This window comes from Podarcis muralis, chromosome 7 (assembly GCF_964188315.1).
Source record: "Podarcis muralis chromosome 7, rPodMur119.hap1.1, whole genome shotgun sequence".
Lineage (NCBI taxonomy): Eukaryota > Metazoa > Chordata > Lepidosauria > Squamata > Lacertidae > Podarcis > Podarcis muralis.
In genome coordinates this window covers 52,933,465-52,947,947 of record NC_135661.1, presented here as the reverse complement: position 1 = coordinate 52,947,947, position 14,483 = coordinate 52,933,465, and the positions used below count along the sequence as shown (strand labels likewise).

Genomic DNA, 14,483 nt, shown 5'->3' with positions numbered 1-14,483 from the left:
CTTGAGTGGTTAGAGTCAATAGCTACGGGATTGTAATGAGGTGTTGCTCATTTTCCCCTTAGCAAGGGGGTGTGTGAGTGTGCAGCTTCTGTAAAATATCGTCATAATATTTCACCAGTATGAAATCTTACATATTAAAGGATTTTGCAGTCACGGAAAAAACAACAACAAACAAAACAACAACAGCCTAGTGCCAATCTAAAGCAGAAGGAGGGGGCAATAATTATGTTTGGCTGCATACACCTGGCAGTTTATTCCATTTTCACAGTGCTTCCTTAACTGTTAATTTCCAAATGATATTTGAGCTTTCACATGATGTTGAAGCCACGTCTGGAATTCTAGTGGAATATAGTGCAAGTTTAGTGATCATTTCTGTGTCATTTGATTCCGGAAAAAAAATCAGTTTGCAGATAGGGAAATGAGTGCTAAACCTGCACTATATTCCGCTGTAGTATTCATCATAAAAGAAGAGAAATATAAATTTCCCACTTTGATACAAGCAAGTAGCAGTTTTTAAATAAAAGTTCATAGTTGTTCTTATATAATAATCTTATCCCCAAATAGCAAACAAATTTCTTTCTCCAGTTATGTTGAAATTTCTCTTTTATCTACTGTCCTAATTCTGCTGGTATGTTTATTTCTATAACTCTGTTTTCCCTTTAGTCTGCCACACGTCTGGGTTTTCCTGGACACATCTGGGAATCGGAATGTCAAAATGGTGTCTGGGCAGATGTTTGCCAAATTGGCCAAATGTCCAGGAAAACCCGGACATATGGCAACTAGGATGATTTTTTAAAAAGATAAATGCTGTAAAAATCCAAATGAAGCCCAAAGACTTATTTTTTTTGGGGGGGGAGATGTTTCCTAAAAAACTTCACCTCCCCCCCCAAAAAAGCTCAAAAATCCCCCCCCCCAAAAAGGACCAAAAACTTTGTCCAGATTTTCACTTTAGGGAATATAGCAACCCTATTGTATCTTGCTAATTCCCCATGATCTGAAATATTTTCTTCCCCTTTAAATATTGAGAGAGGCTTTATTAAGGCAATATCATTTGTGTATGATTTGATTTTTAAACTGCTTTATTACCAATGCCAAAAGAAGGGGTGACAATGTTGTAACCAGGTCTAAATGTGGGAACATCCCCTGAGGTGTTGCAGTCCCAGAGTCTCAGACCCTTTAAAACTCAGTACAGCTCTCCTTTTTCCTTCAGGAGTAAGTTACAGGTCAAAGATGCTATTGTCAAGAAATCAAGAGCAGGAAAAAGCATTTAAAATATAGGAATGTGACATGGAAGTTTTAGAAAACAGGGGAAAAAGACGAGACCTGAGATTTGTCAGTGTAAGCAAGTAACATTCAGTGAAGATGGGGAAACCCATTTTCTTTAAATTCCCAGGTGGAAAAGGAGTGGGTGGTAGTGTGAAGTGTTGAAGAAGGCACACAGTTCTTAGAGATTATATAAGAAATAAACCACAAGGGGAGATGGACTTGGACACACACACACACGCACGCACGCACATATGAGCGAATCAAGTGAATTGGATTTTATTTTTATGGTTTTATGAATAAAATAAATACAAATGTACACAGGAGTGATATTTCATTAAATATTTTTTTCTAAAGTTAAAAAGTAAAAAAAAGAACTAGCATGTGTCTGCTTACAGGAAATGACTATGAAAAGGTGTGTGTGTGTGTGTGTATGGGACAGAATATGGAGAATACAATGAGGGGAGCAGTAACATTAGGAATGCATGTACAAAAAGCCCCAATGAGTGGCAAACACAATAGGAGAAATTTGCACTAAAATGCTAATGAATTTTCACGAGCAGTTTCATGAGCGGAAATATGTAAAAGTGGACTGAGGATTGGGGAAATGGGAAACCAAAATTGAGATTCTTCCATCCCTACCTGTATCCCTCCAGGTGCTGCTAAACTGCAATTCCCATCAGTCCCAGCCAGCATGGCCAATGGGCAGGGATGGCGGGAGTTGTTTTCCACATTTTCTTCCACCCGTTCCCTTTCTTTGTATGCCACTTTTCCACACATGCAAAAATGCTCAAAGCGACTTACAACCAAGAAAACACATTTCAAAGCCAAAAGGAGCAAAAAGGATAGCAAGGGAGCTCTACAGTTTCACCTTGGTACTAGAAGCACTGCCACCTCCCCATGATGTGGTGTAGTGGTTAAGCGCGGTAGACTCCTAATCTGGGGAACCGGGTTCGCGTCTCCGCTCCTCCACATGCAGCTGCTGGGTGACCTTGGGATAGTCACACTTCTTTGAAGTCTCTCAGCCCCACTCACCTCACAGAGTGTTTGTTGTGGGGGAGGAAGGGAAAGGAGAATGTTAGGCGCTTTGAGACTCCCTCGGGTAGTGATAAAGCGGGATATCAAATCCAAACTCCACCTCTTCTTCTTCTTCTTCTTCTTCTTCTTCTTCTTCTTCTTCATCCTTCTCCTGCAGCCACTTGCAAGGCTTTCAAAGACAAGGGGTTGGGGTAGCTGGAAACCCCCCCTCCCAGGTTGTTTTCAGTCACGAAAGTCCTCATGAAAATTCATTAGCATTTTAGTACACATTTCCCCTAGCATACATCTCTGTATTCAGTTTTGCGTAATATACACAGTTTTGCAAAGCAATTTCCCCTAATATGCACATATACAGTATGTGCATTTTACTTTTATTAGTATATGCATTTTTATGTGCATTTTCCTCTGGTACTGTGTATGCATTTCTGTACTCATTATGTAGGTAGAGACCTACATTGCAAAAAGTATGAATTTCAAAGGATGAAGGTGTTTCGGTTTGTGTATTGTTTTGAAAAGCATGAATTTGGCAGGCTTGCCTTTAAAATACAAGTGAAATCACATTTCTCCCCTGGTCAGTTTTACACTTAGAAGCCATCTTGAGTGTTAAGCGGTATATAAATTAATAAATTAAATTAATAATTAAATTAATAATTAAATTAACAATTAAATTAATAATTAAATTAATAATTAAATTAAATTAAATTAAATTAAAAAATTAATAATGAGATTCATAGGCGTTCTGCTAGGAAAAAAGTTTGCCAGTCCTAGGAGTTTAGAAAACATGGAGGTCTGTTGCAGCTGCCGCATGCAGTTGCCCAGGGGATAGTGGCCCCCTTGCAAGAAAGAAACTGCAGGCTTCAATTCTGTTTCCAGAATCGCAGAAGAGCTCGGGGGTGAAGCTTCTTGCAGGATGCCCAATTATGTTCCCCAGTTGCTGGGTGGTTCTTAATTATTTCATTAGCCATGCAAATTCAGTCTGAGAATTTTTGCATGTTGAAATCATTATGCCAACAATTAGAAGGCAGCGCTGATTAGCTCTTTTCACGCGGCATCGAGCACAGAGGGCTCTTATCTGCCCTCTTCCGAGGAGGCAACTGGTTGGCCTGTGGTGTTGTAGACAATGCTTGAAATACTTGCTAAATTATGCCGCTTAAATCCCATTGACTTCTATTATTAGCAAAGTGAAGTTAAGGAGGAGGGAGAGGTACACAGCAAGGTTCAGAGGCCTTCACTTGAATATACCCAATATTAAATGGAGAGAGGGAAAAGGCAGGGTATTTAAAGAACTTTACTTTGATTTCTCTTCATTTGATTTTTAAAAAATACCTCATCATAAGTTGTAACACTGTTCTTGACATGAGGTCAATGACATTCACCTGACTCTCTTAAGCTAAGGGATTTGTGTACCCCATATACATACAGTAGTATTTAATTATGTTTTACTCAAAGTAGATGTGTTGAAATTAAAGGACATGAGTAAGTTCGGTCCATTCATGTCACTGAGTCAGCTCTGAGGAAAAACCTGAATACCACCATGAAAGGGGGCCCAGACTCTCAGCTTTCATTTTTTTAAAAAATAGTGCATCAATTGGCCTTTTAGGGAAAAAGTTAGCAAACAAAACATGCAGGCAGATGAGCCAGCTTGGCTGCTGTCCCATTTTGGCATTTTTTCATCAACAAGTGAAGTCAGAGTTGTGATTGGCAAGTGATTTGTTTGAACACTAGGGGTAAAAAACATATCTAAAGAGCTGAAAATTTCCCTTTCCCTTTAGGACACTTTATTTTATCTCATTTCCTGGTCAGTTATTTAAGAAAATGATATGTGTAATTAATGTAGTAAAGGTAAAGGGACCCCTGACCATTAGGTCCAGTCGTGGCCGACTCTGGGGTTGCGGCACTCATCTCGCTTTATTGGCCGAGGGAGCCGGCGTACAGCTTCCGGGTCATGTGGCCAGCATGACTAAGTCGCTTCTGGCGAACCAGAGCAGTGCGCAGAAATACCGTTTACCTTCCTGCCAGAGCGGTACCTATTTATCTACATGCACTTTGACGTGCTTTCAAACTGCTAGGTTGGCAGGAGCAGGGACTGAGCAACGGGAGCTCACCCCGTTGCGGGGATTTGAACCGCCGACCTTCTGATCGGCAAGTCCTAGGCTCTGTGGTTTAACCCACAGCGCCACCCATGTCCCCTAAATTAATGTAGTACAACCTCATATACCCTAGGTGTTTGGGGTACAGTGGTGCCTCGCAAGACGAAATTAATTCGTTCCGCAAGTTTTTTCTTCTTGCGAGTTTTTCGTCTTGCGAAGCACGGTTTCCCATAGGAATGCATTGAAAATCAATTAATGCGTTCCTATGGAAACCGCTTGCCAGGCTGGCGGTGGGGAGAAGGGCTTTTCTCCCCACCGCAAGCCTTCAGGACAGGTACGGGAACAGAGGGGAAGGAGCGCAGCGCTTTTCCTCTGTTCCTGGGGCTTGCGTGGGAGGAGGGTTTTTCCTCCTCACCGCCAACATTCAGAACAGCATTCTGAATGTTGGCTGTGGGAAGGAAAACCCTTCTCCCACCCCAAGTCTTCAGGACAGCCATCCGAAGGCTGGCGCGGGGAGAAGGTCTCTCCGCCCCCCCGCCCGGCTTTGGAGCAGCCTTCCGAAGCCGGGCGGAGGGAGGAGGTGTCTCCGCCCCGCCGCCAGGCTTCGGAGGAGGTCCGAGGACAGTGGGGAAGACGCGCTGCGCTTCCCCGCTGTCCCGGAGATTTTCCTATGGGCTTTCGTCTTGCAAAGGAAGCCCATAGGGAAATTCGTTTTGCGAAGCGCCTCCAAAACGGAAAACCCTTTCGTCTAGCGGGTTTTCCGTCTTGCGAGGCGTTCATCTTGCGGGGCACCACTGTATGTCCACCCTATGCTGCAGCACACACAAAACAATCTACTAGATGAGAAAGTTTGGAGGTTTGGGAACAGGAAGTGTCTGTGGAAGCAGAGTTAGGTCTTTGGCTAAGTATAATCTTAAGAGGGCATGTTAAGGTTTCTGTTTGGTTCTTGTGCAAAGTGTTAATGGGTAAAAGTGTGTGTGGAGAAAGTGGCTGATTTGGAAACATACATTTTTTATCATGATGATTTGTCTTATTGCTGATAATTATAAGCTGCTCAGGAAACAGTTTTGGGCTGATGGGAGATAAAAATACCTTATCGCCCCTCCACATTGTATAGTATACAAACCTTTGTATGTTTGCTCAGAATTAAGACCCCCAGGACATCCTACAAAACAAGCTACAAATTCAGAGGACATACTATAAAAACGGACCATTGTGTCTAATGAATTTCTATTCAATTGGTCATGTCTATTAATTTCCAACCTATCCATTCTTAAGGAAATCAGCCCTGAGTGCTCACTGGAAGGACAGATCCTGAAGCTGAGGCTCCAATACTTTGACCACCTCATGAGAAGAGAAGACTCCCTGGAAAAGACCCTGATGTTGGGAAAGATTGAGGGCACAAGGAGAAGGGGACGAAAGTGGACGAGATGGCTGGACAGTGTTCTCGAAGCTACCAGCATGAGTTTGACCAAACTGCTGGAGGCAGTGGAAGACAGGAGTGCCTGGCGTGCTCTGGTCCATGGGGTCACAAATAGTCGGACACGACTAAACGACTAAACAACAAAAAATTAATTTCAATGGGCTTACTCTGAGTAGAACTAACATTGGCTGCAACTGAGAATAAGTGGAGTGGCTCCACCAGGAGTTAGTATTGCTGGTCATATGGCAAGGCCTCCACTCCAGCAGAGGTCCTACTAGGATGTCTCTGCCAGAGCATATAAAGAGTGAAAAGAGCAATGGGAAGGAGCATTAGATTCCACATATCTTGGTCCTCCCCCTTTGCGTAGTGGCATGGATTGGGCCCAGACTACAGGGCAAATGAAGGGCAGTGGCAAGGAGGAGGAATCCACCCAGGAAAGGGATCCACTGGGGCATCTTAGCCAAGGACTCCACAAAACCCACAGCTGGTTGTGACGATGCCCCCCCCCCCCATCTAAAGATCACGGCCTTGAAGCATAAGTGGCAGGCAATGAGCACGCCCAACGGTGATGCCACAGCACAGTGGTCATGATAACAATCCCCCTGGTGTAGGAAGTCAATGAAATGAACCGAAAATTCTGCTGGGGTAACCATGGGATTTTTGAGCTGAGAAATTTCACCTCCGTCCTGGGTAAGGGAGGACACCTGCCTTGCCTGACCGAAGGCCAGCAGAACTCCACTGCCCCAGTCACGTTGGACATGTGTCCTGCAGAGGGTGCAGGGATAGATGTGGAATCCTTCTCTAATAGGGCAATGAGATAACAAGAAGAGGGATGCCAAGCTTTGATTTCCACATGCAGGACTAATCTCCTAAAACCTGTGTGTGTGTGTGTGTGTGTGTGTGTGTGTGTGTGTGTGTGACATTATCAGGAAGCAGGTGGGGATTGTAGATGGAAAGGGAGGGGATGAGAGAATTGACCATGTTGTTACCATTAATATAGTAAATAGCTTTGGTAAGCTGACTTTGGCAGTGGAACAAACCAAGGTCTTCTCTGCACTCCCCCCCCCCCCCCCGTCACCGCCTCTCCACAATCTGTCAAAGGATGTGTGCGCTCGAGTGTCGCATGAGTAACATGCACTGGAAGCAGCCAGCTGAGGCAGGGACAGCATCTTGTTTGGTTTAGCCACCAATATTAACAGATACCCTCCCCTTCCATGAATAAACCCCCAGGTTTCCTCCTAGCAAGAAAGGCTGCCTGTGTACTTAATCTTCCCATTCACAGGCCCCTATTTACAAACACCATTCAGAAATCAGAGCAGCTCTCTCTCACTGAGGGAAAGGAGCTTCAGCTGTTGGGGCTCTAGGGAGGGGAATAAATTCAGTTTCCTCCTAAAGCAATACATGAATTGAGATGCAATTCTCCATATTTTGAAGTGCAGCTCTCCAACTAAACAATGCATACAAAATGCATACATTAGGGGAAAGTACGCACAAAAATACTTATATCCATGAAAATAATATGCAAAAGCTAGTTTATATTAGGGGACATTGTTTGCAGAATTGTGTGTACAGTGGTACCTTGAGTTACAGACGCTTCAGGTTACAGACACTTCAGGTTACAGACTCTGCTAACCCAGAAATAGTGCCTCGGGTTAAGAACTTTGCTTCAGGATGAGAACAGAAATCACACGGCGGCAGTGGGAGGCCCCATTAGCTAAAGTGGTACCTCAGGCTAAGAACAGTTTCAGGTTAAGAACTGACCTCCAGAACAAATTAAGTTCTTAACCCGAAGTACCACTGTATTAGTCAAAACTGCATTAAATCAGAACTGTAGGTAGGGGGGGGGGCTAGCCAGGTTTTTGTCCTGGGTGAAACCTCCAGAGGAGCGCCATTGAGGGTCCCAGCCTGTGTGTATATGTACACAAATGTGCATGAGGGGTGTGCCAAACTGGGTCTGTAACCTGGTTTTAAAAAGCTTAGTTTCACTGCTGATTAAATCTGTGTTTCTGAGGAGAAATTCATGCTAAAATGTTGGTGATTTTTCAGGAGGATTTTTTCCCCTTAAAAAATTGCAGTTTAAGCCGAAATGTGGAGAACTCAATTTAGGACTGGAAAAAATGAGAAACTGGGGGAGAATGACATTGAGAGATTTGTCCATCCCTACTGGGCTCTAGCAGAATGACAATGCTTTTCAACAGCCGATGGAAATTATAATAACCGTCCCTTTGCTTCTTGTAGGCTAAGATGTTTATGCAACCAAAGGCTCTGCGAATTGCTTAATAATCTGGTTCAGAAAGAGACGTTTTGAACATGAGAGTAAAGAGAGCAAGCGATCGCCAGTCCTTCTCATGAAGGCCCTCTTCCTCTCCAAATGCAGGCTGCTTTGCCTTTGTAAGAGAGAAGAAAACACACCCTGCTCTTGAGCATCAAGCCAGCGACAGTGAAGGATTGAAGCTGGAATATATCAGTGTGATGAGAGGGTGGCATCTCTCAACAGCTTGCCCATGACAGCCACGTGCAGGGAGAGACCCCACAAAAAAGCCTGCTTCATGTTCTCATTTGTGCCTCTTTGGACATCTCCTAATGATGTTTTTCAGCATAATGATTGCAGAAGTGTGATTCTAAATTATCCACACACCAAAGGCCTGTTCATGCATGTGAAGCGTGTAGGATCAGAACTCCCCCTCCCAACAGACACTGTCATTTCTGTTAAGTGGAAAAAACATAATGTGAACTGGGCCATGAACAAAGGCAACCCATGGCTGTTGCTGTGTTTGCAAAAAGTCCCCCGTCCCAATCAGGAAGCTCCTCCTTAATGTCTCTCTCCCCGTTCCTCACTGGTGCTCTCTGGGAACCATGAAGCATGCAAACTCTGATCATCCCACATAGAAGAGCAGCAAGCAGCAGAACTTGACAGCCTCCAGATGTTTTGGACTACAATTCCCATCAGGGTTGCCCATCCCGTTTGCCACCTGAGGCAAAACAGAATGGTGTTGCCCTGCATGCATGCCACCTACCTTGCTGTCCCCACCGCCACCTCACTTACCGGGGTCGGCTACGGTGGCTTCCAGGTTCCAGTGAGATCTTGCAGGGCCACCACAGGAAGCCACCACTGTCACTTCTCTGGCATATTTTCCCCTTACCCTCATATTCAGCTGAGGACCCTCTTGAAAGTAGCTGCCTGCTCCATTTGCTGGCAGGCAGCAAAGCAAACACAGCAGCAAATAGACAATTCCCACCATTCGTTCCCCAGCCTCCCTCTTTTCAAAAAGTCCCTCAATAAGTCCTTTCCTGGGCAGCAAAGCAAAGAGAAGACAAATGGGCACCACTCTCCACTTTTAAAATTAACAAGGTTAATCCACACACACACATTTTCTAAGAAATCAGGTTGGTTGTTTATTGGTTCACTTTGTGTTTAAAAGAGGATGTGCAAATGCAAATTTTGCTGTAGTTTTTTAAATAAAAAAGTAGCCTCCCAGGTTTCTCTATCCAGAGTGCTCCACTTACTGCCTCTGCTCTGGGGCCTCATTGAATGCCTTTGCCTGAATAGAGCGTATCCTTAAACGTTGATAAGACCTCCTGCTTGCATTGATGGAGAATGCAGAAATGTGTGCATGGAACCTCTTCCTATTGCACATGTCGATTGTCGCCTGTTTTACAAAACTAAAGGGTCATATCCATTGCTCCACCCACCTTTGCTTCTATCCTGCCCACCACTAGGATGCAGCGCTTGGTTGCCAAAGAAGGAATGTGGCTCTCTGGCCAAAAGGTTTCCCCACCTCTGCCCTAAGGGCTTATTTATCACACAGATCTATGCTGTCAATATTTTGGTGGCAAAGCACACAGTTAAAAATTGGGGGGTTATCCTCTGGCTAAACTGGATGTTGCTGCCGCTCCCATCAAACTGCAGCAGATGTATCACAAATTACTTCTTTTCTGTCTCCAGCTGCCTGCTTCAGAGGTTATTAATAGCTGTTTAACCTTGGGCATGGGGCCACAGACAATTAATTAAACTTTGTTAAACCAACAAACAAAAAGGTTCAAAGAATGGAAAGCCTTTCTAGAAAACAAACTGAAAACTTCATTAGGATTCAGTTGTGACTCTGGTGCAGAACTGTCATTTAATAAATGAAGGTCCAGCATGGTGTATGGCAGGCATAGCCAAAATGATGCCCAGATGTTGCTGTGCTACAGCTTTTGCCACCCCTGACCATGTTGGCTAGGGCTGATGGGAGTTGCAGTCCAACAACATCTGGGGGGGACCAAGTTGGCAACCCTGGGATTATGGGATGTTTGGTACTCAGGCAGTGTAATGTAATAGTTATAACCATGGCAGTGGAATTTGAAAGAGCGCAAGGAGCCAGTCAGGCAACCCTTTTTGCTAAGAAGTGGGCAATGGAGATACCAGTGTGTTTTTGCTAGATAGTGCTTCCATTGCTGGGAAATGGTGTATGTCCAAGAATGATCTGGTAGATTTTGTCCCTGGGGAAAGCTAGCTGATCTATTACCATGCAGAATGTGGTGTGCATGGTAGCATCATAAGACCTGTGGGTGCCTAGTTCTCAGGGCTCTGCATGTCAGTGTGTGGAAAAAGTTTCCTGAATGTGCTCGTCAGTGCTGGCTAAAGACCACACCCCATGCTATAGCAGCCAAGCTATAGCAACAGCAGCAGTGTGTGATGGTATCAGGTCCAAGGCAATTTCCAAACTTTTGAGGCCAGTTGAGAGGCATCTGTTTGCTTCTTCAGTGTTTTTTTTAACCTGAATCTGAATCAAAAGCTGTCTGTACCTAAGTAATACATTCTGGCAATAACCAAAGGTGGCAACTTGCACCGCTTGCAATATGCAATATGCTGTTATGAATTAAAAGCATCCTCCACCTCTTCTGCTTCCACCTGATGACATCAAGTATCTCCTGAAGAGAAAGTAGCTTATCAGACGCATAATGTGCACGAACTTTTCATTTTCGATTTTTCAAGGTCCCAGTCCTTCAGATCTAGTCTGTGGAGTTCTTGAGTCTGCTATTACAACCTCCTGGAAAGGTAAAGAATACATTGATTTCCCTTGTGGTACTTGCAGCCTGATTCAACATGTTTACTCAGAAGTAACTCCCGATTTTAGTGAGGTTTTGCTCCCAGTAAAGACGCTTAGCATTGGTAATATTATGCAACCTGCTCAGGGAGGCTGTTGAATGTCTCACATCGACCAAATGTGACAATTTGGGGGAGAGACGATGCCTGACTGCAATCTACTCTGGGAACAGTTGGGCCGGGATTATGCTCATTCTCTTGACCTCATCACTATAATAAAAAGCAGTTATGTTTATCAACTCATCATCAGACATGCCCATTTAGAAGATTACCATATTTCCAATCCCATTTCTAGTAAAAGAGGATTGCTGTCCACTTTTGAAGCAGGGGTGGGGGGGTGGGGTTGTTTATCTGCTCCTGGTGTTTATGAAGAGAGAGGCTGTGCATTTATTCTCCCTATCATCAAACCCAGCTGGGATAATTATTTCCCCAGAGAGCATGAACAGAGTTTAGTGGCCCGGGGCTTTTTGCGAGAATCAATAATATTTGTGCACCTTATGAGTTCAAGGCTGGGAGGCAGACTTTTGAGAGACATTTCTCCAAATAAAGGTATTTAGGACCAAGGTGCTAAAAGAAAAAAGTCATCAGCAAAGAAGCCAAGTCTTTCACACACTCAATATGTAATTTTCTTTACTCAGACGAAAGGATTTCTTACAGACTGGGCTGCCGGCAGCAGCATTTCGCACCCAGGCAACTCTAAATCTGTGAGCAGAATAAACCATGTACAGTATTTTATTCATTGTGAGGCCATTCCTTCCACTACTCCGGGTGCCACAAACTAACAGTACAATTGTGAGTGACTGGTGGTGGCTTGAGCTGGCCTGCACACTTCATCAGGTCTGGCCTGACTTGGATGCAAATATGAGCAGAGCCAAAAACAGTTTTGCACAGTGACAACCAGTTGCTGGGAACACCTTTGCCTTCCTTGCCATCATGGAAAGGGGGAACACAGCTCACAGCTGGGAGAGACAGAGGGCACATATTCACACTAGACTTTTAAAGCACTGTGATACTGCTTTAAACAGTCATGGCTAGGGTTGCCGGCCATGTTAGCATCCCAGACCCTGAGATATCATGGGGTGGGGGCTGCGTGCAGAGGTTAATTGGGAGTGGAAGTAGGCAGAGCCCACCCCCACCCTCAGAGTGCCTATGCTATAATTTGCAGCTGGCTAAAGCTTGCAAATGAGGGGGACGCGGGTGGCGTTGTGGGTAAAAGCCTCAGCGCCTAGGGCTTGCCGATCGAAAGGTCGGCGGTTCGAATCCCCGCGGCGGGGTGCGCTCCCGTTGCTCGGTCCCAGCGCCTGCCAACCTAGCAGTTCGAAAGCACCCCCAGGTGCAAGTAGATAAATAGGGACCGCTTATTAGCGGGAAGGTAAACGGCGTTTCCGTGTGCGGCTCTGGCTCGCCAGAGCAGCGATGTCACGCTGGCCACGTGACCCGGAAGTGTCTCTGGACAGCGCTGGCCCCCGGCCTCTTAAGTGAGATGGGCGCACAACCCTAGAGTCCGTCAAGACTGGCCTGTACGGGCAGGAGTACCTTTACCTTTTAAAGCTTGCAAATGAGGGGGACGCGGGTGGCGCTGTGGGTAAAAGCCTCAGCGCCTAGGGCTTGCCAATCGAAAGGTCGGCGGTTCGAATCCCCGCGGCGGGGTGCGCTCCTGTTGCTCGGTCCCAGCGCCTGCCAACCTAGCAGTTCGAAAGCACCCCTGGGTGCAAGTAGATAAATAGGGACCGCTTTCTAGCGGGAAGGTAAACGGCGTTTCCGTGTGCGGCTCTGGCTCGCCAGAGCAGCGATGTCACACTGGCCACGTGACCCGGAAGTGTCTGCGGACAGTGCTGGCTCCCGGCCTCTTGAGTGAGATGGGCGCACAACCCCAGAGTCTGCCAAGACTGGCCCGTACGGGCAGGGGTACCTTTACCTTTACCTTAAAGCTTGCAAATAGCATGCACAGTCTTCTTCTATATTGTTGTTACAGGGCACCCCAATCTCTGCCGAGAGGTGCACAGCAATCCAAGGGTCTTGGTTTCTGGCTATGCCCACGAGTCAATGGTGGATGTTCTTCGCAGCCCTCCAGGAGAGCCTCTGCCAGACAGTGCAGAAAATACTGAGCTAGATGGACCAATGGTGTGACTCTGTATAAGGCAGCTTCCTAGCTTCCATTTTTGAGATGCCAGGGAGTCAGGACATTTTCCCACTCTCTGCAAGTCACCAGGGAATGTGGCTCGGCTGGCCTCCTTGCGGAGCTCACTGGCTAGCAAGAGCTTGTTGGATAAATGGAGAACTAAATCTGGCTCTCTTATACTCAGAGGACTGCGAAGTGGCTAAAGGGAAACCAATCTTTAAAATGGAATTCGTGGAGTGATGGGGTCCAGGAAATCACAGGCTGGTTAGCTTAACATCTGTTCCAGGAAAATTGCCAAGCATATAGAAGAACAAGACTTCCCGAAATAAACATGGTTTTCACAAACGTAAGTCCTGCGTAACAAACCTTATGAAGTTCTCTGAGAGTGTCAGTAAGCATATGGTGCATAAGGCAAGCCTGCTGGGTCAAGACAATGGCCCATCCACTCCAGTGTCCCATCAGTGACCAACTAGATGCCCCATTGGGAAACCTTCTGAGCACCAGAGCCCTTTCCCTTCCTGTGGCTCCCAGCAGCTTGTATTCTGAAGCATACTGCCTCTAACCATGGGTTTAGTAATTTAGTAAGCACTGTATGCTCGTATTTCCAGAAATCTGAGCTAGATGGACCAATACACTCTGACTCACTATAAGGCAGCTTCTTATGATGTGAGCAGGTTTGCTGGTGACAGCAAGCTCTACAGGATGGTAAGAACAAACACCCGACATATGTGATTTATAGGGCAGGAGGGCATAGCTTGGCTGATATGGCCCAAATGGGGAGGCTGGACAGGCCTGATTCTGCCCATTGACCAGAATTTCCTCACTCCTGGTGCACTGAATATGGAGATATGGCCATTAGCTACTATGGCTATGGCATTTATTCAGGGTTACCATTTTTCAAAAAGTAAAAACCAGAACACCCTGAGGAATTTGCCAGGGACAGATAAAAAGTCCAGCATTAATGCAGAAAGAAAAGGTGATGGAAGCTTGAGTGGCAGAATATGGCAGTAATGGATTTCCTGCAAAGGAACAACCATGTCCTTTTTATCAGAATCCAGGGCTAGTTCAAACATTACATCTTTCTGCTAACCTTACTGGCTAAAATTGTGCTAAATTGGGAAGGCTTGACTAGAAACCAAGTCAAGAGATTTAAATGAAAGGAGCATTAGCATGGAGGCTGGCTGCTTTTTTAAACACTATTAATGGTACCCCAAAGGGAATCAAAGAAGGCCATACCTTGGAATCCAGGTGCACAGCTGACAGTTTATGTCCTGGAGTTGAGTGGAGGGGTGTTCTCACAATCTAGGGCTTTTCAGGCTGCCTGACTCAAGATCTTTCATTACTGAGTTACTACATTTCTTTCTTGCTTTTTCTGCAAGTAGCTCAAGGCGGTACATGTGGCTCTCCCCCTCCCCATTCCATCCCCACAACAACCCTGGAAGATAGGTTCGGCTAAGA

The 14,483-nt window shown here is 45.4% G+C and overlaps 1 long non-coding RNA gene across 1 annotated transcript in view; it reads right to left on the bottom strand.

The window, feature by feature from the left end:
• Positions 1 to 4,921, bottom strand: part of LOC144328429 (uncharacterized) — a 253,965-nt gene extending 249,044 nt beyond the window's left edge. Inside the window, exon 1 of the long non-coding RNA XR_013393658.1 lies at positions 4,538 to 4,921. This is a non-coding gene — a long non-coding RNA (uncharacterized LOC144328429). The remainder of the gene's footprint in view (positions 1 to 4,537) is intronic.
• Between the last annotated feature and the right edge of the window lie 9,562 nt (positions 4,922 to 14,483).